This window comes from Furipterus horrens, unplaced genomic scaffold (assembly GCF_987537825.1).
Source record: "Furipterus horrens unplaced genomic scaffold, mFurHor1.1.pri manual_scaffold_17, whole genome shotgun sequence".
In the NCBI taxonomy this organism is placed as follows: Eukaryota; Metazoa; Chordata; class Mammalia; order Chiroptera; family Furipteridae; genus Furipterus; species Furipterus horrens.
The window spans coordinates 76,839,130-76,864,133 of record NW_028327187.1 but is presented as its reverse complement, the minus strand read 5'-3'; the positions used below and the strand labels follow the sequence as shown (position 1 = coordinate 76,864,133).

The following is a 25,004-nucleotide window of genomic DNA, read 5'->3' as shown; positions in this document are numbered from 1 at the left end:
GCCGGTGTTGACTACAACGTCAAACCGCCTTAGGACTCCGGCTCCGGATTTTCTGTCAGGGTTTACTCCCTTAGCCTTTCCCCTGAAGAGGTATGCCGCAAGGCAGCGGAGGTTTTTTGGAGTCAGAGTTTTCCTTCTCTGATGTACCCTGACTGGAAGATCGAACCAGCGACACTTAGCTCGCAGGCCGACGCTCAATCCACTGAGCTAAACCAGCCAGGGCCAACTTGTAGGGAACTGAATAAGTGTCAGTTGAAGGCTCAGTTATAGACCAAGAGGGTTAATTAGTTATAGGTTTACTCATGTTTTGGGTTTGGCAGAGTACGTAAAGCAATGATCCTGAGTTATTTTGGAAAAATAAGAAGCATGTCAATCATATTTTTCTACTGCTATTATTAACTCCTTTGTTCATGTGTAAAAATAAGTAGATACTTTAGGAATATGTGGGAGTAATATCTATTAAACAAATAGGCAGCTTATGGGAAGTACCACATATTATTGGGAAACCATGGGCAATTCTACTTCTCACTGCTGTCCTCTTTCAAATTTAAGATCTTCATTTTGTAAAAGTGCCAAGTTTCTTTTTAATTTTTGAATTGAGAACTCTGCCTGAAGAGAAGATAGAATACAGGATTAGCCAAACCATTTCTCTTAGGGCCTACAACAATAGCTCTGTGAGTCTTCTAGTTAACTAAAGCAAGCTTAGAAGGCAATTATTAGCCTTAAATAAAGTTGTGATATAGAGACCTTTTCCAATGGGAATTAAAATAGAAATAAATTAAATTCAGTACAGCTGATGCATACTAAAGTCTTAGGCAAAGCCAAAGGCATACTAGAACCATAAATATTAACACCTACATCGACAGAGGGTCCAGCAATGGTGTCAGTCTAACCTACAATTAGATGATGCTTGGGTTCTCTTTGAAAAACACCATCTGGAATGGAAACCACCATCAGAAATGGAGAAATGCTATAGATCTGGTTTTGAGATAAAGGAAAAGAAATAGATTGACACAGTCATGGAATCACTGTGGGAATAAGAAGTATAGCAGGATCAGTGGTATACATTGGAAAGTTTTGGTATGAGGACTACTATTACAAAGTATGAATTTGTCATAGCTTTTCTTTTTTTTAAATATTATATTATTTTTTAAGTATATTTTATTGATTATATTGTTACAATAGTTCCAATTTTTTCCCTTTGCTCCCCTCCGCCCAGCACCCCCCTTCCCCAACAATCCCCTCTCCAAGTCCATGCCCATGGGTCGTACATACAAGCTCTCCTGCCTCACCCTTTCATATATTCTTCTTCTTTTTTAAAAATAATTAATTAGTTAAATATTTTAACAATAAAAAATAACAATCCCTCCCTCTCAGACTTAAGACCCTTTACAATCTTATAAAGGACAATGGACGAAGGTCTCGAGCTCCTCTAGCTGCTTCAAGCTGGACATGGTCGTCGTCCTACCTACCCTTGGGTCAAGAAATCCCTAATAAGAGTGGGGGTGTGGAGGGGAGGGTGGCCTTCCCACAAGGGGAAGGATCGTGCAGACTCCAGGTTGGTTGGCTGTCTCTGGACAACGACATGCTTGGTTTAACAGGCTGGTATCCTTGTTGTATTCTGTGGGCAACAGGGTTAAAGGACATCATTCAATCTATAACCTCTAGATGACAAAAGACAGGTATTAATTTTTCAATGTCCCACATTAGGGAAAACAAGGGCTTCTTTGGAGGAAGGTATGCCAGGTACATCTCACCTGTCCAAAACCCTTTTGCCCATTATACTTAATTTGGACTGAGGGAAATATTTTAGGTTTCCCCCCTCTCAGGCCTCTGGGCTCTTTCTGTCCAAGCCATTAGGATAGAAAAGAGAAACCAGTTTTAAAGTGAAGCCCACAGACCACCCCGTTCTTCACCAACCCAGCCACTTAGTTCAGCCAAACCATTGAGTCTCAGGAGGCAGCAATGCAGACAGAATTAAGTGAGGCCTATATGTACATACAATCACTCAGGTGATGAGATCGTAGGCTTATGCCCTTTGAAAACAGAAAACACATGTTAATTTATGTAACATAACCCACATACAAGTCTCTAAATCTGTAGGACTGTCTTATCGGAAAGACATCCAGTTGCAAGGCATTTGACATTCTTCTTGCCTGTAAATTAAACATCTTTGATAATGCCACAGACATAGTTTAACTTTCAAATGAAAACAAATTTTAAATGAAAAGAAACTTTAAAGACGGTTAGTTGCACTACTTTATACTCTACCACTGGGCATTGTGATCTTCTTTAAATCGTGATTTTTCTCCCTAAGATTACCCTCCTTGTCATTAAAGGGACTGCATTAAGTCCATTTTTAATTTATCCTGTTCATTTGCATAAACACAACAATAGCAGCAAATGATCACTTATGATCTTTAGTTCTGCTTTGCTGGAACTTACGCAAGGAACATTTAGGGTGACCTTCAGTCTCTCCTTCAAGGCACAGAAGCAGATCCACATATCTGGCATTCAGCCTTGCCTGTAAACACTTGTCTTTTCCAGGTCCTCCTGGTTTTCCATTGTGCTTTAATGTCCCTTCTAGCCATCTTTCAGGAAAACAACCTTCATTCCTTCCCTGGAAAGATTGCTATGGACCGCTCATCCATCCAAAGTACCAGGCCTTTTATCTCGTGGACTTTTATTACCTTTGAAAGTCAGTCCCAGTTGCTCAGGGCTTTTTGGTAACAACCAAAGCCCAAGCATGTCTCCTTTAGGCATGACATTCCATTCAAAGTCTTAGTTAAAAAAGAAAAAAAAAAAAAAACCTCTATTAACAACTGGTCTTATTAGTTTTATGCAAAGAAAGTTAGGTCATTACTTATTTCTTTAGAATGCCAAATTCTGGAGGGATCAGATAGGGAGAAAAATATACAGTGTGAAGGAAAATCCTTGTCCTTCTAATATTCACTGAACTTGCATTTCTATTCTTTATATTTTTCCCCCCACTAAAATTTTTTCTGTTTGTTTGTTTTTCCATTACAGTTGTCTCACTTTTTTCCCCCTCTTGCTTCCCTGCACCCTGCCCCCCCTTCTTCCACATTCAGTCTTCACCCAGTTGTCCATGTCCATGGGTCATTTATACATGTTCTTTGACTAGACCCTTCCCCTTCTTACCCCTTCTCTCCCTCCCATCTCCCCCTTTGTTACTGTTGGTTTATTCCTTGTTTACATACCTCTGGTTCAATTTTGCTCATTTGTTTGTGTTGTTCATTAGTTTCCTGTAACAGGTGATAGCATAAGGTAATTTTCTTTTGTTGCCTGGCTTATTTTGCTAAGCATAATTCTCTCTAGTTCCAATCATGTTGTTGCAAATGGTAGAAGTTCCTTCTTTCTCTCAGTACTTATTCATTGTCATTTTCCCCTTTTGTGCTCGTGTTCCTCTCTGTCTCTCTCTGTTTCTTCATCTTCTTAAAGCAGACCCTTTAGCATCTCTTGCAATGCTGGTTTGGTGGTGATGTATTCTTTTAGCCTTCTTTTGTCTTGGAAACTCCTTATTTCACCTTCCATTTTGAATGAGAGCCTTGCTGGGTAGAGTATTCTTGGTTGTAGGCCTTTGTTTTTCATTGCTTGGAATATTTTTTGCCATTCCCTTCTGGCTTGTAGTGTTTCTGCTGAGAAATCTGATGATAGCCTTATTGGAGCTCCCTTGTATGTTATTAGTTGTTTCTCTCTTGCTGCTTTTAGGATTCTCTCTTTGTCTTTGAATGTTGGCATTTTAATTATGATGCATCTTGAAGTGGGCCTGTTGAGGTTCATCTTCATTGGGACCCTCTGTGCTTCCTGGACTTGCATGAATCTTTCTCTCCTCATGTTAGGGAAGTTTTCTGTCATTAGTTTTTCAAAGAGGTTTTCTATCCCTTGCTCTTCTTCTTCTCCTTCTGGAATTCCTATGATATGGATATTATTACGTTTCATGTTGTCCTGCAGCTGTCTTAGAACCTCTTCAGTCTTGTTCAGTCTTTTTTCATTTTGTTGCACTGTCTGTGAGTTTTTGTCTACATTGTCCTCCAGCTCACTGATCCGATCTTCTGCTTCCTCTAGCCTGTTTTTAATTCCTTCTACTGTGTTCTTCAATTCAGAGATCGTATTCTTCATTTCCTCCTGGCTCTTATTGATAGCTTCCATGTCCTTTTTGATGCTGGTATAATTCTCAGTAAGTTCCTTATAGTTCTTCTGGAGTTCACTGTAGTTTTTCTGGAGTTCTTTGTAGTTTCCACTGAGCTCATTGAGCTTCTCCATAATCCATGCTTTCAATTTCATATCTGATAGTTGGCTCCCCTCTATTTCATTTAACACTCTTTCTGGGGACTCTACCTTTCCTTTTGATGGGGGGTTGTTTCTCTGTCTCCCCATTTTTGTGACTCCTATTGTTTGTTGGTGCTTCTTAGAATGATCTGCACTTCCTCGAATTTTTCATAGCTTTTCAGTGTCACAGTTTGCTGCATAAAATAATATATACTTGTATTGGACCAATTTATCCACTCTTTCACATACATTTTGCCTCCAACAGTCTGAGATTCACAACCTCTTAACAAAAATGGTTGTCTTTGCTTCTCCTGAGGTGGGCACTGGTCTACACCACAGCCTCTGTTGTCCCCTTATATAGTCTAAGACCCTTAGATCACATATCCCCTGATAGACTATAAATCATTTAGCCTATATGCCTGGAGCCTAAGTTGTACCATAATGATAGTGGGGAAAAGTGAATGCTTTCTGTAGTAACACAAACTCTATGTGGAGTGACTAGTTGTAGCTTCTTGGAATATGTTTCATTGTCTTTGTCCAAGCTATATTTCTTCTTCTTAAAATGGTCTTCGGTCCTATTCTCTAAAAATTCTCCTGATTGCAATTCCAAAAACTTCTCCACTCTAAGACATTTTCTTATCCTGATAGATAGAACCATCTTTTTCTCTTTTAGGCTTCTAGACACACTGATAAATCCACTAGTTACATAAGTGTTTTTTAATGTTTCAATTATTGCATTAGCAAATAATGAAAATTGCTAAAGGAACTGCTGATTTTCCATGGCAATAAACAAGCAGATACATATGTGGCCTCTTTAAAATCTTTGAAGGTTAATTTTTCCTTAATTAAAAATATACCATAAGCCCTGGCCCACCCCACCCACTGTAGCACCTTGGACTCTAACCACACCGGTCATGGAGTGCAAGGCACACAGCTGCAGGCACTGAGTTGCCCATGGGTTGCTTCTTCACATCAAGATGGCAGGGGTGCTCGCTTCAGCAGCACATATACTAAAATTGGAATGATACAGAGAAGATTAGCATGGCCCCTGCGCAAGGATGATACGCAAATTTGTGAAGCGTTCCATATTTTTAAAAAAAGATGGCAGGGTAGGTAAATGCTGGACTCACCTCCTCCCATGACCACTTCAAAATTACAACTAAACTACCAAATGACTGTCACTGAGAACCACTTGAAGTTTAGCCAAATGGAAGTGCTATGACTGAGGATATACAGAAGAACCACATCAACACTGGAAGGAGGGGCAGAGACAAGAAAGGACTGGTCCCAAACTCACATGTGGCATTTAAAAATCAGGAGGGATATCTCGGCTGTGAGTAGCAAGAAGTCCCATTCCCACACCAAGCTCCTCAGCCCAGGGTTTCAGTGCCAGAAAGAGAAGTCCCCATAATTTCTAGCTATGAAAACCATCAGGGATTGTGGCTGAGGGGATTCATCTGGGTAAGATGGAGGGCTTCTGGAGTCCCAGGTGTTCCTCTTGAAGGAACCACACCTGAATTTACTCACTGACTGACTCACTCGCTATGAGCTCCAGCACTGTGGCAGCAGCACAAAAGGCACCAGGGACATACAAGAAGGAATTTAATTATGCACCTCACATTATGGTGAGGACTTGAAGAGAGGCAGCTGTCTCCCAAACAGAACTGCCATCAGAAGCCATTGTTCCTTTGCTGAGCTGTTCCGCTGCAGGTGCAGATGGGTACCATATCTGAATCTCCATTAACCTGGCTCCCAACCCTGGCAATTGAGACCTTGCCCTACCCAATTTTCAGGCTCATGCAAGTCACTTCTAGTAACTTTTCCATACAAATGGCCTGTCTTGACTCATGCTGCAGACTTTCTTAAAATCCCTCAAAGATTTATTACCCCAAAGAAGCATTAAATGGCCTTGATATGCTCTGTACCTCTCACTGAGCAGCTTCAAGACCAGCACAAGTAGCAAACATCTGGAGATCACTTTATAACTCATACTAAGTGGCCCCAGGCAGGGAACAGGCAGAAGCTGACCTCGGCCTGCACATCCCAAGAGGCCCCAGAACAAACAAACCTAGATGCCAGCTTTAGACCACAGCAGAGTACCATTCTAACCACCTCCAAAAACAACACACTCAACGAACAGACTCAGCAAGAACCAAAGCCTTGTTAAAGTGAACCCCACTCCTCTGTAAGGCTAGCCCCTGTAAAAGAGCTTCTTCAATGTAGCCACACCTAGTCCTCACAACCAGACTGAGGGTAAATCCCTCCCATTGACATGCCAACAGCAATCAGTGCTCAACTACAACAGGAGGGCACACATAACCCACACAAGGGATACACCTGGAACACTCAGCTCAGGTGACTGGGAAGAGTTTGCCAGTGGGCCACAGGACACCTACTACATAAGGCCACTCTACCAATACTGGGAGATATGGCAGCTCTACCTAATATATAGGAACAAACACAAGGAGGTAGGATGAGAAAAGAAAAAAAACATGCCCTAAATGAAAGCACAGAACACGACCATTTAAAAAAAAAAAGAAAAGAAATGGAGACCAGCAGTCTACCAGATGCGGAGTTCAAAACATTGGTTGCAAGAATGATCAATGATCTCAGCGGGAACTTCAACAAAGAGATATAAAACGTAGAAATGGAGACAACAAAAAACATTAAAAACAGTCATGAATTAAGAATAACAAATGAAAACTACATTAGAAAGAATCAACGGAAGATTAAGTGAAGCAGAGGGTTGAATCAGTGATTTAAAAAATAAGGCAAGAGAGAACACTCAATGAGAACAGAAAAAATAATTTTTAAAAATTAGTATATTTAAAAGAGCCTCTGGGACAACATCAAGTGTACCAACATTTGCAAAATACCATATGATATCACCTAATACAGGAAATTAAAGAACAACACAAGCAAATGAACTAAATAGGACAAAGAGTAGAATAGCAGTCAATAGGGGGGAGGGGAGAGGGAGAGAAGGGGATAAAGAAGGGAAGGGTTTAGTCAAGGAACGTGTATAAATGACTTATGGACATGGACAATGGGGAGAAATATGATTGCAGGAGAAGGGGTGGGTTGGGTGGGGGAGAGTCATGGGGGAAAAATGGGACAACTGTAATTGAAAAACCAAAAAGTAAAAGGAAAAAATAAAAATAAAAAAGAAGAAGAGGGAACAACAAAAAAAAATGCAATATCACTTTGGCAAACTAAATTCAGGACTGAGAGCTGGTGTGGTGATGCAAACAGAATAAAAAATTAGCCAGAATTGCTCTCTGTTCTTCTTCAATGTTAGTTTAGAATTCAAAGATCAAGAGAAACACATCTTCAAAAGAAAAATAATCTAATTTTTATTAAAATAATGTTATAACAAACTTAAAATAATTATATTAAACATAATTATACAGCTCCCCAATTATCCTTCAGTAATGTATTTTTATTTTTATAAATGTCTATATTATCATTTTAATAAATAGGTACTTCAAAACATTCATTATAATAATATCTTGCATTTGCATTAATGTTTTATCCATTTATTTGTTAAATCACTCAATAAATACCATGCAGCAACTTTGTGCCAGATATATGAATATAATAATGAAACAAGGAAGTTAATTAATTTTACCATATATACTCTCATCTTTAACCTTCAAAACAAACCTATTTGGCTAGGATTTCCAGCATTATTTTTAGTTCAAAGAATCTGTGACTAAGGAATGTTAAATGACTTGTAGTACTGCAAGAAATAAGATAACCTTATAATTAGGAAGGTGTCACAACATTAATTTGAATTTACCCCATGTCATTAAAGAATTTTCTATTTGGTCCATATCCTTATGTTCTGTAGAATTTCTTATATTAAACTGAACTTTGATGCTATTCTACTAGTCTGCATCATAAGATGTTTTGATAACCAGCCTATGAAATGCCTTATTATAGAATATTGTTGAAGATATTTATTACATCACACACTGTCTTCTCAGTGATATGGGGTTTATCATTTTGATATTTTTGTTTTTACCATTATTATTAACTTACTTTGATGTTAGTGTTTTTCATCGTAGTGACTTAGTACTTTTCTGTTCCTATACCTACTTCAACTCTGAGCACCTCTCATTAAAATTCTGTGTTCTTGCTACATCAAACTATTTTTTTTACATTATTTTTTCTCCATTATTTATTGTTGTACCATCTTTCCCCCATTGCTCTCCCCTGTCGCACCCACCTCCCCCCTCTCCCAAAATCATTTCCCACCCGGTTGTCCACGTCCATGGGTCATTTACATTAGTTCCTTGACTAGACCCTTCCCCTTCTGTCCCCCTTTCTCCCCACCCTCTCTGGTCACTGTCAGTCTGTTCCTTGTTTCCATGTCTCTGGTTCTATTTTGCTCATTTGTTTTGTTCATTAGGTTCCTGTATTAGGTGAGATCATATAGTATATTTCTTTTACCAATGGCTTATTTCACTAAGTATATATAATACTCTCCGGTTCCATCCATGTTGTCGCAAAAGGCAGAGTTCCTTCTTTCTTTCTGCTGCATAGAATTCCATCATGTAAATGTACCAGTTTTTTTATCTTCTCATCTCCTGATGGGCACTTAAGCTGTTTCTAGCACTTGGCTATTATAAATAGCACAGCTATGAACATAGGGGTGCATAGGTTCTTCTGAATTGGTGTTTCAGGATTCTTTGGGTATAATCCTAGCAGTAGAATCCCAGGATCAAAAGGAAGTTCCATTTTTAGATTTTTTTAGGAAATTCCATACTGTTTTCACAGTGGCTGTACCAGTCTGCATTTTCACCAACAGTGCACTAGGGTTCCCTTTTCTCCACATCCTCGCCAGCACTTGTTGTTTGTTGATTTGTTAATGACAGCCATTCTGACTGGTATGAGGTGGTATCTCATTGTGGATTTTGTTTGCATCTCTCTGATGGCTAGTGATATCGAGCATCCTTTCATATGCCTATTGGCCTTCTGTATATCCTTTTTGGAGAAGTGTCTGTTTGGGTCCTTTGTCCATTTTTAATTGGATTATCTGTCTTCTTGGTATTGAGTCATATAAGTTCTTTATATATTTTGGAGATCAAACCCTTGTCTGAGGTATCATTGGCAAATATATTTTCCCATATGGTTGGTTCCCTTTTCATCTTGCTGATGTTTTCTGTAGCAGAGCAGAAGATCTTTAGTTTGATGTAGTTCCATTGGTTTATTCTTTTCTTTATTTCCCTTGCCCTGGGAGACATATTGCCAAAAATATTGCTGCATGGTATATGTGTGATTTTGCTGCCCATGTCTTCCTCTAGGACTTTTATGGTGTCATGGCTTACACGTAAGTCTTTTATCCATCTTGAGTTTATCCTGGTGTGTGGTGTAAGTTGGTGGTCTAATTTCATTTTTTGCATGTCCTTGTCCAGTTCTCCCAACACCATTTGTTGAAGAGGCTATTTTCACTCCATTTTTTGCTCCTTCCCCCTTTGTCAAATATTAATTGATCATAGAGACTTGGATTTATTTCTGGACTCTCTATTCTGTTCCACTGATCTATATGTCTGTTCTTATGCCAGTACCAGACTGTTTTGATCACAGCGGCTTTGAAGTATTGTTTGATGTCTGGTATTGTGATTCCTCCTGCTGTGTTCTTCTGTCTCAAGATTGCTTTTGCTATTCGGGGTCTTTTTTGGTTCCATATGAATTTTTGGAGTATTTGTTCTAGGTCTGTGAGATATGTCATTGGTATTTTAATAGGGATTGCATTGAATCTATAAATTGCTTTGGGTTATAGGGACACTTTAATGATGTTGATTCTTCTCATCCATGAACATGGTATATGCTTCCATTTATTTGTATCTTCTTTAATTTCTTTCTTCAATGTTCTGTAGTTTTCTGAGTACAGGTCTCTTACCTCCTTGGTTAAGTTTATTCCTAACTATTTTTTCTTGTTGTTATAGTAAATGGGATTTTCTCTCTAGTTTCTATCTCTAATATTTCATTGTTGGTATACAGAAATGCCTTTGATTTCTAAATATTGACTTTGTACCCTGCTATTTTGCCAAATTCACTTATTAGGTCGAGTAGTTTTTTTGTGGAGTCTATAGGTTTTTCTATGTACACTATTATGTCATCTGCAAATAATGACAGTTTTACTTCCTCTTTTCCAATATGGATGTCTTTTATTTCTTTTTCTTGTCTGATTGCTGTGGCTAGAACTTCCAAAACTATGTTGAATAGAAGTGGGGAGAGTGGATATCCTTGTCTTGTCCCTGATTTTAGGGAAAAACCTTTCAAACTATTATTAATTTTTAATTTAACAAATATTTGTTAATATTTTTCAATTTTCCCTGTTTCGTGTATTTCATGTGAAATAAAAGGATCATGTTAAAAATTGTGTACTATACTTCATTTGCAAAACATCAAGAGTCATCTATTACAAAGTTATTCCATTATTAGTAATGACTAATTTGACCACTAGCCTATCACCATTTATCCCCCTTTTACCTTCCTCCACTGCCTTTTCAAATTAGTGTTTTGGGGCTCTTCAGGTAAGTACCCAGAAGTGGAATTCCTGGATCATTCTTTGTCTTTTGTTATAGCCTTTGTTTTAAAGTCTATTTTGTATGATATAAATATTGTTATTCAATTTTTTGTTTCCATTTTCCTAAATGTCTGCTTTGCCTTCCCACCTTTGTGGTATGAGATTCTTTATGGTAGATCTGGGGGTTTCAGTGGTGCAGTCTCTTTGATCTCCTGAGTCTGATGTTCTTGGGGTACCCTTTATGTCGTTTGTTTATGCTGTCTGGTTATATTTCAGATTTTTTTGTTAGGATCTTCCTTCTGTCTAATTGTTTGAGAGTCACTCTATCCACTTTGTCTTGAGTTCTTTTCTGGAGATGCTGTTAAAAACATAAACACACAGCCCAGGCAGGAGACCCGCACCCTCAAGAATATCCCCGACCCTCTATCCCACTATCGTCAACCAACGAGCCAGTATTAATATAAATGTAGAGAGATTAGAGCTTTTATACTATAGGAAGAATAGATAAGAGTTGTTTTTAGGGAGAAAAGATATTATTTTTGAGAGAGGAGATAATAGATTAATAATAGTTGAGACTGTGCAAGACAGCAGGTAATATTTACATTGTATGTTAATAACTATAGAAGAAAAAAAAAGGGAAGAGGGCAGAATATAGTATGAAAGTTGAATTGTATAGTATTGGATTTATATAGTAGTTATATTCTATTTATTTAGAGTGAAAGGGAGGCTAAACTAGACCCACAAACAAATAAACAACAATTAAAGAGGACGGATGAGAAGAAGAGATCGTATGAAACAAATTAGAGATATAATTTTTTTTTTCCCTTTCAGGAAAAAAAAAAAAAGGAATGTTTTTACTCAGTTCAGCCTTTGTGTGTCCTCTTCTTTTTCTGCATCCACAGCTGGTCTAATGTGGTGGGTCAGAGGTTCCTCATCCTTGCAGCAGCGGTGTGCGCATGGTGGCCAGCACTAGCTGAGGTGCCCCTGCACACAAGGTGCCCGAGAGCCCACCTCAGGCCTGCCAAGCCGATCTCTGGAAGTTGGTCTCTGGCCTCCTAGGGCTGGGCCCGGACACTCATGTACAGTGGAAGTGAGCGATTGGCGGGTACTTTTGCGCTCGTGCGCCTGTGCACACCCATGTGCGCTCAAGGCGGCCGGGGAGCTAGCCACACCGTGTTCCTGTAGTTGGTCTCTTGCCTCTTAGGGTGGGGCCCCGAACACTTGTGCTCAGTAGAAGTGAGTGTCTGTGAGTCCTTGCTGCCCGCTGTTCTGACGCAGCAGCCCCCGCTGTTCCTGCGCCCGCCTGGGCGGGCATGAGCAGAGCCTGAGCAAGTGCTCTGCGCTCTGGCCTGGAGCCCACTGGAGCTGGCCAGGGGCAACTGCGCACTGTCTTCTGTGTGTCCAGTGGGCCCTCTCTGCACCCATTGGGGCACTGATCTTATGTCTGTTGGGGTGTGTCCGAGGGGCACCTGGAGGCATGGCCCTGCGCACCTGGGCCAGTGAATGAGGGCACTTCCCTATGCGCGCCCAAGAGACCCAGGGGAGGGTTGTGGAGTGGGCGAGTGCACTTCTGCGCCTGCGCTCCTCAAGAATGTCCTATCACCCCAAACTTTTCCCCCCTCTCTGCAGTTCACAAGAGAAAAATACAAAGGAAAAATTACGTTTTCACTTGCAAAACAGCACGCTGTCTCCCGTCTTCCAGCGTCAATGCCACCTGGTCGAGTCCCGTCTCTGCCAGCGGGCAGAGATCCACTTTCATCCTGACTCCCCTCTGGGGAAACCTGTGGTTGCCAAAAAGCCTTTGTGTCCTTCCAGCCACAGCTCAGGCAGCCACCCCAGTCAGGAATCTCGTTTTGTCCCTTTTTCTTCCTCTATCCTCACTAAACAGGTTGTTCCCAGATGGTTTTTCTCTAATCCAGTAGTGCCACGGCTCACCTCCTGCCAGTGTCCAGCTGCTCACTGAGATGTTCTGTCTGCTATTAGTCCAAACTACAGATGAGTCTTGGGAGCTTGAGAGCGCAGCCTCCCCTCACTCCTCCGCCATCTTCCGAAATGATATTGTATTTTTAATCTCTTATAATCTACCTGTGCACTTTAAAATTGAAATGCATTGAGGAAAAGAAAGCCTCTTCAATAAATGGTGCTGGGAAAATTGGAAGATCACATGCAAAGGAATGAAATTAGACTATGCATATAGAAAAATTAATTCAAAATGGATCAAAGAGATTAAAATACAACTTGAAACAACAAATTACATAGGAGAAAACATAGGTACTAAACTTATGGACCTTGGTCTTAGAGAACAGTATATAAATTTAACCCCAAAGGCAAGGGAAGTAAAGGTAAAAATAAAGGAATGGGACTATATCAAACTAAAAAGCTTCCACACAGCAAAAGAAACTGCTAATGAAACAAAGTGGCAACTGACTGAATGGGGGATGATATTTGTAAACAACAGCTCCAACGAAGGGTTAATATCCAAAATATATAAATAACATACAACTCAACACCAAACAATCCAATTTAAAAAAAATGAGCAGAGGACCTGAACAGACACCTCTCCAAAAAAGACATAGAAACAGCCAACAGATATATGAAAAGATGTTCAATTTCACTAGCTATTAGGGAAATGCAAATCCACCTCACACCTGTTAGAATGGCTACTATCAACAGGACAAGTGATAACAAGTGATGGAGAACAGGGAGCCCTCATTCACTGCTGATGGAAATGTAAACTGGTACAGCCACTGTGGAAAACAGTATGGCAGTTCCTCAAGAAATTAAGAATAGAGTTACCATATGACCCAGCAACCTTCTTCTGGATATCTACTTGAAAAATTTGAAAACATTTACTCACAAAGTTATATGCACCCTTATATTCATTGCAGCATTATTCATGGTGGCCAAGACATGGAAACAACCAAAGTATCCTTCGATAGGTGATTGGATAAAGAAGATGTGTTATGTACAAGGTCTGTCCAGAAGGTATCCAACTATATAATATGAAAAATAGAGAAATAGAGACATTTACTGAAGAAGATACAGGATACAAGAAACACTGTACATAGGACTATGATGCCTCAGTCCCCTCCAAAGTAGGCACCTTGAGACCTCACACAGTTCTCCCAATTGCCATCAGTTGCCCCCATGATATTTTCCTGAATCTTTTCAACAGTCTGAAATTTCTTCCCTTTCAAAGGTGATTTTTGTTTTGGAAAAAAGCAGAAGTTGCAGGGCACTAAGTCTTGGCTATAGGGGGGCTGAATCACCTGGGTGATTCGATGTTTTGCCAGAAAGCTCTGCACAAGACATGATACATGAGAGGGCATCTTGGTTTGATGAAGCTGCCAATCACCAGTGGCCCATATCTGCAGCCTTCTGAATCATCTTAATAGTTTCCGTGGAGGAATGTTGAAGCTTAACACAAAACTTGATGCAGATTCATTGCTCCTACTTACTCGGTCATTTTGAATGCAATGGCCACGCAGTACACATGTTCACTCAACGGTGTCTTCTTCCCCCATTGACTAGTAGAGTGAAGTCATCATTGTTCACACATGTGCATTCCAGTCCACTCTCTTTGTGTGCCAGTTTACATCAATGTTGTGCAAACTGTTCTCGTTATATTAACAATGGCTAGACTTTTTCTGGACAGACTTTGTATATACAATGGAATACTACACAGTCATAGGAAAAGATGAAACACTGCCATTTGCATCAACATGAATAGGCCTTGAGCATATCATGCTAAGCAAAATAAGCCAGACAGAAAAGTTAAGAACCATATGATTTCACTCATATGTGGGATATAATACTGAAAGCAATACATGAACAAACGAGAAAAACAAACAAGCAAAAACTCAGACACATACAACAGTATGGTAGTTACCACAGGGAATGGAGGTGGGGTTAGTAAAAATTAAAGAATGTCAAATATATGGTGACAGAAGATGATTTGACTTTAGGTCTTGGGTAACAATGCAATATACAGATCATATGTCATAGACATGTATGCTTGAAAACCTATATAATCGTAATAACCAATGTCACCACAATAAATTTATAAATAAATAAATAAATAACATTACTTACAAGAAAGATCTAATGGAGAAAATTTCCCTCATTTTTACTTTGTCTGAGAATGTATTTATTTCCCTTTTCACTCTTGAAAGATAATTTCACGAAGTACAGAATTCTTGGTTGGTAGTTTTTCTTCTCTAAACATTTTGACTATTTCATTCTACTCTCTTCTTTTTCATTTAGTGTTAATATCTGATTGTTTGGGCTCCCTACCCCAAAATTCTATGTTAAAATTCTAAACACCAAGGTAATGGTAGTTGGAGGTTAGCCCTTAGAAGATGATTAGGTCATGAGGGTGGAGCCCACATGAATTGCATTAGTTTTGTTTTGTTTTTTACAACAGGCTCCCCAGAGAGTTTCTTAACCCATTCCAGTATGTGAGGATAGAATAAGAAGTCTGTAACCCAGAAGAGGGATCTCACCATATTGTGCTAGAACCCTGATCTCAAAGCCAACTTTCAAAACTGTGATTAATAAATGTTGTTTTTAAACCACCCAGTCTGTGGTATATTGTTATAGCAAAACAAACAGACTAAGACACTTTTTTCTGATAAGAAGTCAGATGCCATTTTTATCTTCATTTCTCTCTATATAAGGTATCTGTATTTTCCTCTGGCTTCTTTCAGAATATTTTATTTATCTTTGATTTCTGTAGTTTGAAATAATATCCTTAAGAGAAATTTTTGCCATTTATTCTGTCTGGTGTTCTCTAAGATTCTGAATCTGTGGTTTGGTATTTGACATTAATTTGGAGAAATTATCAGTAATTATTTTTTCAAATATTTCTTTTCTTTTGTTACTTTCTTTCTTCTGCTTTTGATATCCATATTACACTTATGTTGCACCTTTTGTAGTTGACCCATAGTCTTTGAATATTTTGTTCTCTTTTTTCAGTCTTTGTTCTCTTCAATTTTTTTTCAGTTTTTATGCAGATATTCTCAAGCTCAGAGAGTTTTATTCCTCAGCCATGTTCAGTCTACTAATAAGCAAATCAAAGGCATTCTTTATTTTTGTTACAATGTTTTTTTACCTGTAGCATTTTTTTCATTCTTTCTTAGAATTTCCATATCTCTGCTTGCATTGCCCATCTGTTCTTTCATGCTGTTGACTTTATCAGTTAAAGACCTTAGCTGTTAATCATAATTGTTTTAAATTCCTGGTCTGATAATTCCAACATCCTGCCATGTCTGGTTCTGAAGCTTGCTGGTGCCATTTGAACTGTTTTTTTACCTTTTGGTAAGGCTTGCAATTTGTCTTGATAGCAAGACATGCCACACAAAGTAAAAGGAACTGCTATAAATAGGTCTTTATTAATGTAGTGGTAAGGTGTGAGGATGGGGAAAGCATTCTATAATCCTATTATTAGGTCTAAGTCTTTTAGTAATGTAGTGCCTATGAACTGTTAACCTCACAAGTGTTTCTCAGTATTCTTGTCCCCTCCTCCACCCTAGGCCTTAGCTGGAACAGTATGGCTAGAGTGGGTTGGAAGCAGGCTAGGGTTAGTTGTTTTCCTTCTCTCGTGTGGAAGGTTAAAGCTGACTGGAGTTGCGTATTTTCTTCCCCCCATAGTAGTTAAGCTATGATAAAACCCCAGCAGGTTAGACTCTGATTAACTAACATCTCCTCGGACAGGTCTTGTGAAGATTTAAATACCCTGGCATTTTTCACAATAGATTCTTTTCCTCCTGCTGGCTGTATGAGGGATATTTTAAATTATATTTTCTGTAAGAATCTAGTTGGGCTCCTAAAACTCGCAGAAATATGGGGGTCCCAGTCATAGGGAGTTTTTAACTCTCAAAGTTGTCTACCCTGAATCTCCAGCAATTCTGCTTCCCTTGGTGGTTTGCTATTGAGTATCTGCTCTGGCAAGATAGGACTCCCAATATTTGCCTGTCTTTTTCATACTTGGGGGCAGCAGTTTTCCCTGTATTCTCTCCACTCTTGTAAAACCAATGAGTAGTTGGTATTTTAGTCTGTTCAATTTTTTATTTGTTAGGATGGAGTGGCTTCTTCCAATATCTTTACTAGCGGAACCAGAAAACAGAAGTTGGAATCTTATTTTGAAGACTCCTTTACAGTATGAAATAGTGCCAATACCTTTCAAGGCTCAGATAGGGTTCTCTAGGAGGTTCTTAATGAGAGCTTAATATATGGTGCTATTTCTAGCAAAGCCAGGAGTCAACAATCCAGGTATTAAGGAGTGGAAATGGGAATAGTACCTCTCACTATTACCCTTAGTGGCTAACTAAGACAGTTTTTGCTTCCTATCCTCATGACCTGACTGATGGCCCTGACGTCTTTGTCTCAAATGGAGAAATGCTCCCACCAGGAGACAAAACAATGATTCTTTTGAAATAGAAACTAAGATTGTCACAATGCAAAAATAGTTCTGAAATATTACATTTTGTGATAGCATGGATGGATGAAGAGACGATTATGCTAAGGGCAATAAGCCAGGCAGTGAAAGACAAATACCATATGACCTCATTTATATCCAAAATCTAATAAACAAAATAAACTGATGAAAAAATAGAAGCAGAAGCATAGATGCATGGAACAGACTGACAGCTGTCAGGGGGAGGGCAGGAAGGACTGGAGGAAAGAAGGTGAAGGGATTAGCTAAAGCTAATGACCATGGACACAGACAATGATGTGGTGATTGCCTGAGGGAGGGGGAGGCAGGGACTAGGTGGAGGCGGGCAAAGGGGGAGAAAGTGGGCACAACTGTAATAGCGTAAACAATAAAGTATAATAAAAAAGGACTGCCGCAATGCCACTTAGGGTTTCTTACTTCTAAATCAACAGGCCAAAAATAGTTATTGTGCTAACTGATGTGGTTACTCCTAACTACCAAGGAGAATTGGACTGCTAATCTACAGTGGAGGTAAGAATTATGTCTGGTATACAAAGGATCTCTTAGGGCTTCTCTTTGTATTACCATGACTTGTGACTAAATTGATGAAAGGCAACAACCCAATCCATGCAGCACTAGTAATGGCTTAATATCTTTAACAATAAAGGTTTAGGTCACCTCATCAAACAATTAATCACAATCGGGTGAGGCACTTACTGAGGTCAAAGTAATATGGAGAAGAATGAAATAAAATAGTAATAAATACCAGCTAAAACCATGTGACCAATTACAGAAATTAGCACTGTAATTGTCATGAGAATTTCTTCCATATTTTGTCTTGAATGTGTTTGTGCAGTTAAACAAATATCAATTTTTTCACCTTTTATCCCATTTTTATGTAACATAAGATGTACTGACTTTATATTATTTAAGTATTCTTAGTTTTAAAGCATAGTATTTAAGTTATGGGACAGTAAGTGAAGTAAATATCATTCAAGGATTTTTTAATCCTCTTCTAGATAAATGATAAGTGGTTGTATGCAGGTTAATTGTATAATGATACATAGAAGTATGACCTTATTGTTGACTTTATTTTGAGTAGCCTCCAGCAATTCATCAAAAAAACATTTAGATGCTTATTAATCTAACAGTTTCTGCTTTAGATAAGCAGATATCAACTGTATTCTCCATTAAACAGGTTTTTTATTTTATTTTTAAAGCTCTACTTTTCAAGATTTTATTTACTTATTTATTTATTTATTTTAATGAGATGGGAAGGGAGGGAGAAAGAGAGGGAGAGAAATATCAATATGTGAGAGATACATCGTTCAGTTGCCTCTCGAATGGCCGCAACTTGGGATCCGGCCCAAAACCGAGCATGTGCCCTGACTGGGACTTGAACCAGTGACCCTTAGGTTCATAGGCTGGCGCTCAATCCTCTGAGCCACACCAACCACTGCTATTTTTAAATGATAATTGACATACAATATTATATTAGTTTTGGGTGTGCAACAGTGATTAGACATGTACATAACTTACAAAGTGATCACCCCAATAAGTCATAATTGTTTATGAAAATGGAATGCTTTCACCCTAGGATCGGGAAGAAGATGAGGATACCTAGTCTAACCAATCCTACTCAGATTGCACTAGAGGATCTAGTCAGTGGATTACATAGAAGAGAGAGAGAAGAATTGGAGAGGAAGAAGAATGGAGGGAGGAAGGCAAAAAATGAAAGAAAGAAATGGCATTCGAATTGTGAAACAGGAAGTAAAACTTCCTCTATTTATAGATAAAATGATCTTATATATAGGAAACCAAAGGAAATCAATAAAAACTATCAAACAAAGAAACAAGTACATTAAGCAGTTTACAGAACACAAGATCAATATATAAAAATCAACTTTATTTTTATACATTTGCAATGAGAAGATTTACGCATTCAGAAATAAGCTTAACAAAACAAGTGCTAGACTTATACCCTAAAAATTATACAAGACTGTTGAAAGAAATGAAAGATGTAAAGAAATGGAAAACCTGTAACTTGTTCATGAATCAAAAGATGTGACATTGTTCGATAACAATACCTCCCCAAAATAATCTACAAATTTAATGCAATCTGATTCAGAATTCCAGCTTATTTTTTGTAGCATTTTACAAATTGACTCTAAATTTGTATGGAATTTGATGAGCCTAGAATAGCCAAAAATCCTGGAGGGAAAAAACCAACAAAGTAGGAGGACTCACATATCCTGATTGAAAAGCATACTACAAAGCAATTGCAATTCAGACAGTGTGGTACTGGACCAAAGACAGATATATTGAAAATGGAATAGAACTGAAAACACAGAAATCAAGCCAAACATCTAAGGTCAACTGGTAATCCAAAAGGTTGCCAAAAGAAAAGTCTTTTCAACAAACGGTGTTGGGGTAGCCATGGGCAAAAGAAGGAATTCAGAAACTGACACCATATATAAAATGTAAGACCTAAAACAATAAAACACTTAGAAAAAAACATCGGGGTAAATGTTCATAACTTTGGATTCAGCAAATAATTTCTATATATGACACCAAAAGCATGAGCAATAAAAGAAAAAAATAGATAAATTGGAATTAATCAAAATTAAAACATTTGTGATACAAGAACACCAGCAATAAATATGAAGACAACTCTGAGATGGGAGTAACTATTTGAGGTCAATATATCTGATAAGAGACAAATCAAGAATATATAGACTTCTGGCTAAGATGGAGGCCTAGACAGACACGCTGCTGCGTCTCCCTCCACAACTAAGAAGGAACACAACTACCACAAAACTAGAGACAACCAGAAGTTCCAGAAAACCGGGCTGTGTGGAAGTCCAACAAACAAAGATATAAAGGAGAAATACTCATCCAGACAGGTAGGAGGGGCGGAGAGGACATGGTGCGGTGGCGGCAGCAGCAGCGGCAGCGGCAGGCCACCAGAAAGCATAGCCACCATTTGAAAAGTCAGGAGGGACACCTGGGGGGTGCTCGCAGCACCTGACCAGACCAGACCAAACAGCTCACAGTCCCAGCGCCGAGGAAAATAAAGCCTCATTGCTTTTAGTCAAAAGTGGGGGTTGGAGCAGAGGAAGAAACTGCCAGTCTCTCAGCAGTCTCCTTGTTTAAAGGGCCCTCACGGTTCTAGACTATCCAGAGACCCACCCACTCTGGGAACAACAGCCAGGGAAACAGCTAGAGAGGCACCAGTCCCATACAGAAGTGTGAGAAGTGCCTGGAAAAAGGGCAAGTGCTGAGCAAGCAGCAGTGTTCCCTCTCAGACCGCTCCCCAACACACAGTGCCACAACATGGCCCTGTACTGACGAATCCCTAAGGCTCTGCCACTTACAACATAAGAGGTGCGGCAGCTCTACCTAAGACACAGAGGCAAACAAACATAAGCCTGTCAAGATGAGCAGAGAGAGAAGTATGGCCCAAAAGGGGGAACAGATCAAGGTTCCAGTGGGAGAACTAAACGACAAGGAGATAGCCAGCCTCACAGATGAGGAGATAGTCCACGTAACAGACATAGAGTTCAAAACACTGGTGATAAAGGTGCTCACAGGCTTCACAGGTATAGACATGCAGATCAATTTAGCAGAAGTAAGAATACAGAAATACATCCACATGGACAGTCAATTGATTGTTAACCAAGGTGCAAAGTTAACTCACTGGGGAAAGGATACTGTTATCAGGCACTGGTGCTGGTACAACTGGATACCCATAGTTAAAAGAAATGACTGTTAAACCTTACCTTACACCATATAGAAAAACTAACCAGAAATTGGCACTAGACTTAAGTGTAAGAGCTAACACTATAACATTTCTAGAAGAAAAGTCAGGACAAAAGTTAAGTGAAATTGCATTGGAAAAATATTTTAAATAGGTCATTAAAAACATGAAGTATAGTAAACAATATGAATAAATAGGAATTCCTTCAAACTAAAATACCTTGATCTAATAAGTACATTTTAGGAAAATGAAAGCTCAGACACATAATGGGAAAAGTATCTGCAAGAAAACAATCAATAGTCTTGTAATTCTAATATATAAAGAACTTTTAAAAAATCAATAATATACAAAAGATACATTGAAACAAATGAAAATGATAACAGAACAATCCAAAATTGGTGGGAAACTGGGAAAACAACCCTAAGAGGGAAATTCATAGCATTACAGGCCCATCTCAAAAAAAAAAAAAAAAAAAAAGAAAAAGAAAAAGCTCAAATAAACAATCTAACTTTACACTTAAAGGAACTTGGAAAACAACAATAAACAAAGCCCAAAGTAAGTGGAAGGAAGGAAATAATACAGATCAGAGCAGAAATAAATAAAATAAGAGTTTAAAAAATATATTAAAAATCAATTAATCCAAGAACTGGTTCTTTGAAAAGATAAAGAAGATTGACAAACTTTTAAGCAGACTCATTAAGAAAACAAGAGTGACTTCCGGCCAAGATGGAGGTGTAGACAAATACACTGTGTCTTCCTCCGCAACTAAGAAGGAATTCAACTACATTAAAACTAGAAACAGCCAGAAGTTCCAGAAAATAAAACTACATGGAAGTCCAGCAAACAAAGATATAAAGAAGAAATACTCATACAGACAAGTAGGAGAGGCAGAGCCGGGATGGAGAGGACGCGGTGTGGTGGCAGCAGCAGCGGTGGCAGTGGCATCCTGGAAGAAGGCACAATCACACGTTTTAAAGTCAGGAAGGACACCTGGGGAGTGTTCCCAGCTCCTCACCAGACCTAGCAGCTCACAGTCCCAGCAGCGGGGAAAATCAAGCCTCATTGTTTCTGACTATGCAGACCACTGGGGGTTGGGGTGAAGGCAGAAACAGCCAGTCTCTCAGCAGAGTCCACTTGTTTAAAGGGCCCCCACAGTCCTAGAATGTCCACAGACCCACCCGCTCTGGTAACGACGGCCAGGGCAGCAGCTAGAGGGGCGACAGTCTGGTGCGGAAATGGGAGTGGTGCCTGGAAAAAGGGCGAGTGCTGAGCAGGTGGCATTGTTCTCTCTCAGACCCCTCCCCAAAATACAGCACCACAATGTGATGAAACAGGTCGCCCTGTACTGAGGAATCCCTAAGGCTCCGACCCTTACAACATAATAGGAGCGACAGCTCTACCTGGGACATGAAGGCAAACACACACAGGAGCCTGTCAGAATCAGGAGACAGAGAAGTATGGCCCAAAAGGGGGAATGGATCAAGGATACAGTGGGAGAACTAAGCGATGAGGAGATAGACAACCTAACAGACGAGATAAAAAACCTAGCAGACGCAGAATTCAAAACATGGGTGATAAAGATGCTCACAGGCTTGACAGATATGCTTGAGTACAGCAAGCGCATAAGAGAAGAAGTAAAGGCTATGCTAAGTGAAATGAAGGAAAATCCACAAAAAACCAATGGTGAAGGGAAGGAAACCAGGGTTCAAATCAATAATTTGGCACATAAGGAAGAAAAAAACAGTCAACCAGTGCAGAATGAGGAAGCAAGAATTGAAAAAAATGAGGAAAACTTCCCAAATTTTGCGAAGGAGATGGACATACAGGTCCAGGAAGCACAGAAGGTCCCAGGTGAGCTAGTCCCAGAGGGGACCACACCAGGACGCATCCTGGTTAAGATGCCAAAGGCGAAAGATAAAAAAAAGTCCTGGGGGCAGCAAGAGAGAGGCAGAGAGTTGCCTACAGGGGGGTGCCTATAGGACTATCAGCTGATTTCTCAGAGGACACTTTGCAGGCTGGAAGGGACTGGCAAGCAGTATTCAATGTGATGAAAGGCAACCTGCAACTAAGACTACTCTTATCTAGCAAGGCTACCACTTGAAATGGAAGGGCAGATGAAGTGCTTTCCAGACAAGGTAAAGCTAAAGGAGTTCATCATCACCAAGCCATTATTATATGAAATGTCAAAGGGACTTATTTAAGAAAAAGAGGAACAAAACTGTGAACATTAAAATGACAACAAACTCACAACTATCAACAACTGAATCTAAAAAATAAAAACAAAATCCAACTAAGCAATCCAGAACAGGAACAGAATCATACGTATGGGGATCATTTGGAGGGTTATTATCTGGGCGGGGGGAGGGGGAGAAATGAGGAAATGGTGCAGTGATTAAGAAGCATAATTGGTTGGTAAAAAATAGACAAGGGGAAGTTAAGAATAACATAGGAAAGGGTGTAGCCAAAAATTTATATGCATGACCCATGGACATGAACTAGGGGGGGATGGAATTGTTGGAGGGAAGGGGGATACTGGTCAGAGGGGAGCAAAAGGGAAAAAAATGGAACTACTGTAACAACATAATCAATAAAATATACTTAAAAAAAGAAAACAAGAGAGAGGACTTAAATAACTAAAATCAGAAATGAAAGAGGGGGAATAACAACTGACACTAAAGAAATATAAAGGATTGTAAGAAAATATCATAAAAAGCTATATGCCAACAAACTGGACAACCTGGATGATATGAATAAATTCTTAGAGACATACAATCTTCCAAAACTAAATCAGGAAGAATCAGAGAATCAGAATAAATAGATCACACCTAGTGAAATTGAAACAATAATCAAACAACTTCCAACAAACAAAAGCCCGGGATGGGATGGCTCCACAAGTGAATTTTTACCAAACATTATGAGAAGAACTAATACCTCTCCTTCTCAAACTATTTCAAAAAATACAAGCGGAGGGAAGGCTCCCAAGTTCATTTTATGAGGCCAGCATTATCCTAATTCCAAAATCACATAAAGACACTACAAAGAAAGAAAATTATAGGCCAATATCCCTGATGAATATAGATTCTAAAATCCTCAACAAAATGTTATCAACCAAATACTGCAGTGCATCAAAAGGTCATACACAATAATCAAGTTGGATTTATTCTAGGAGTGCAAGTTTGGTACAACATTCACAAAACAATAGATGTGATTCACCACATTAAAAAAGAAAGATAAAAACCACATGAACATATCAATAGATGCAGAAAAAGCATTTGATAAAATCCAGCACCCATTTATGATAAAAACTCAGCAGAGTGGGAATAGGGGGAACATACTAAACATAATACAGGCTATATATGACAAACCCACTGCCGGCATCATACTCAATGGGCAAAAACCACATGCGTTCTCCTTACAATTGGGAACATGACAGGGATGTCTGCTTACACCTCTCTTATGTAACATAGTACTGGAAGTCCTAGCCACAGCAATCAGACAAGAAGAAGAAATAGAAGGCATCCACATTGGAAAGGAAGAAGTAAAACTGTCTTTATTTGAAGATGACATGATACTCTACACAGAGAACTCCAAAGATTCCACCAAGAAACTACTAGAACTGATAAAGGAATTCAGCAAAGTAGCAGGATACAAAATTAATATCCAGAAATCAGTTGCATTTTTATATGTCAACAGTGAACTAATGGAATGGAAAATTAAGGAAACAATTCCATTCACAATTTCTTAAAAAAGAATAAAATACCCAAGAATAAACCTAACCAAGAATGTAAAAGATCTGTACTCAGAAAGTTATAAGACATTGAAGACAGAAATTGAAGAAGATACAAATAAGTGGAAGCACATACCATGTTCATGGACAGGAAGAATTAACATCATTAAAATGTCCAGACTTCCGGCCAAGATGGAGGTGTAGACAGACATGCTGCATCTCCCTCCACAACTAAGAAGAAATACAACTACCACAAAACTAG

General features: G+C 39.0%; 1 non-coding gene across 1 annotated transcript; it reads left to right on the top strand.

Moving 5' to 3' along the window:
* Positions 1 to 5,276: 5,276 nt before the first annotated feature.
* Positions 5,277 to 5,383, top strand: LOC149991311 (U6 spliceosomal RNA). The gene has a single exon (XR_016508850.1). It is a non-coding gene; the product is annotated as a U6 spliceosomal RNA (small nuclear RNA).
* The last annotated feature ends 19,621 nt before the right edge of the window (positions 5,384 to 25,004 follow it).